This window comes from Ornithorhynchus anatinus, chromosome 3 (assembly GCF_004115215.2).
Source record: "Ornithorhynchus anatinus isolate Pmale09 chromosome 3, mOrnAna1.pri.v4, whole genome shotgun sequence".
Classification (NCBI taxonomy): Eukaryota; Metazoa; Chordata; class Mammalia; order Monotremata; family Ornithorhynchidae; genus Ornithorhynchus; species Ornithorhynchus anatinus.
Genome location: NC_041730.1, coordinates 137,754,739 through 137,756,660, shown reverse-complemented (window position 1 = coordinate 137,756,660; position 1,922 = coordinate 137,754,739). Strand labels below are relative to the sequence as shown.

Here is a 1,922-nt window from a genome sequence, read left to right as displayed (position 1 = left end):
ACGTACATATCCACCATTTACTTTAATGTCTGTCTCCCCCTCTAGACTGTAAGCTCCTTGTGGGCAGGGAATGTGACTACCCACTCTGTTGTACTGAATTCTCCCAAGTGCTTAGTACAGCGCTCTGCACACAGTAAGCACTCAGTAAATACCGTCGATTGAGTCACTGATATGTAAATGTTTTCTGCTTACTTGCATTACCCTTTAGATGATCAGCTCCTGATTGTTTTACTTCCACCGTGCTCCCCAAAGCACTTAACACAGTGCTCTCCACTCAGAAGTGCTCAATAAATACCCCGACTAATTGCTAAGGTTTTGGCTTGGGGAACTTAATTAAAAGGTGGATTTCCCCCCAAGACTGTAAGGTCACTGTGGGTAGGGAACGTGACTCCCAACTCTTCTGTTGTATGCTCCCGACCACTTGGTCCAGTGCTTTTATTAAATAATCATTTATTCATTGATTGACCAATCGCCTTCGGGAATGAGCCGTGCCAACATTTTATTACACCTGCTACTGATAATCCCCTCTCAGGATGGAATCTGGAGAGTTTCCAGTACTCTACCGGTCTGGGCTACGGGAGGGAGAGTGGAGCAGAGGCCTGTCTGTTCCATTCCTAGCTTGGTCAGTGGCTAGCGAGTGGAAGTCCATCTGCTGCAAGGCAAAACTCACCTGTGATGGGATGCGGTGGCACAGGAGAGAGTTGAGAGTAGAGACTCAAGTTTACTGCACGGAAGAAGGCAATGGTAAACTGCTTCCCAAGAAAACTCTATGGATCCACTACCAGAATGATGGCAGATGGAGAGCGGGGCCTTCTGGGAGAGATGTGTCCATGGCGTCGTTATGGGTCGGAAACGACTAGACAGCAGAAGACAAGACAGGCCACTGATAAGGTCTGTAATTTTTCAAATTAATCAGATTACTCATTGAAATCGGTCATCCAAACTCCAAATAGGAAGTCGTCCTTATGAGCAAAAGGGAAAAAATGAAGAAATTCACCCAACTCTAGGACTGATGAATTAAGGACTCAGGAGACCTAAAGGGGGATACGTATTCTTGTCTCCAAAGTTCGTGCCTAAAGTGGGTTAGTGAGGCTTCGCTTTTAAGATTCAGGTTGGGTCCAGTGCAAAGAGCCAGAGAACCTGGATTCTAGTGTCAGCTCTGCCGTTGGCTAGCTAGGTGACCTTGGGTAAGTCACTTAACTTCTCCGACACTCAGCCCCCTCATCTCTAAAATGGGGAACGGTTATCTGCTCACCCTTCCCCTTAGACTGTGAGCTCCGTCTGGAACAGGGACTCAGTCCCATCTGATTATCCTGTATCTACCCCAGAGCTAAGTGCAGCTTTTGGTATGTATTGAGTGTTTAATAAACGCCATAATTATTATCGGTGCCACCGTCAACTGAAGGAGCAAAGAAGTGCATCCTTCCTAGAATGTGTCAACTAAGATATTTTTTCAAAGAGTATAATTATAAGAAGAGTTAGAGAACTATTTTTAATAACTTACTGGTGATAACGTTTTGTAACTTCAAATCCTTGTTGTCCGTGGCTGACTGCTTTATCAGACAATTTGTTGGGTTGTTTGAGCAAATTTCTCGTAATATTGAAATGCTAAGTCTCCTAGATATCACGTGTCTCTTTTGTCGCTCATTAAGTAAGTAGTTCATAGGAAGCACCTTGCTAAACATGACCACATAAACGTGGCTGGCTCAGATCTTTCCCTGCTGCGAAAGGATGATTGCAGATCTGCAGGTAGATAATTAACGGGCTTGGGACTAGGGAACTATTCCCAATAGGAAATAATCATAAAATTAGATATTGCTTTTTCTGGGCACTGCCCACGTTTTCATAAACCAAAAGCGCCCTCCTATCATCGGAAACTTCTGTTGCAGTCTCAATGCTAAAATAAGAGCAGTCTTGAATGT

General features: G+C 44.3%; 1 non-coding gene across 1 annotated transcript; it reads left to right on the top strand.

Moving 5' to 3' along the window:
- Positions 1–522: 522 nt before the first annotated feature.
- LOC114811004 lies at positions 523–660 on the top strand. Its single transcript, XR_003758689.1, has one exon. It is a non-coding gene; the product is annotated as a small nucleolar RNA SNORA7 (small nucleolar RNA).
- Positions 661–1,922: the final 1,262 nt, after the last annotated feature.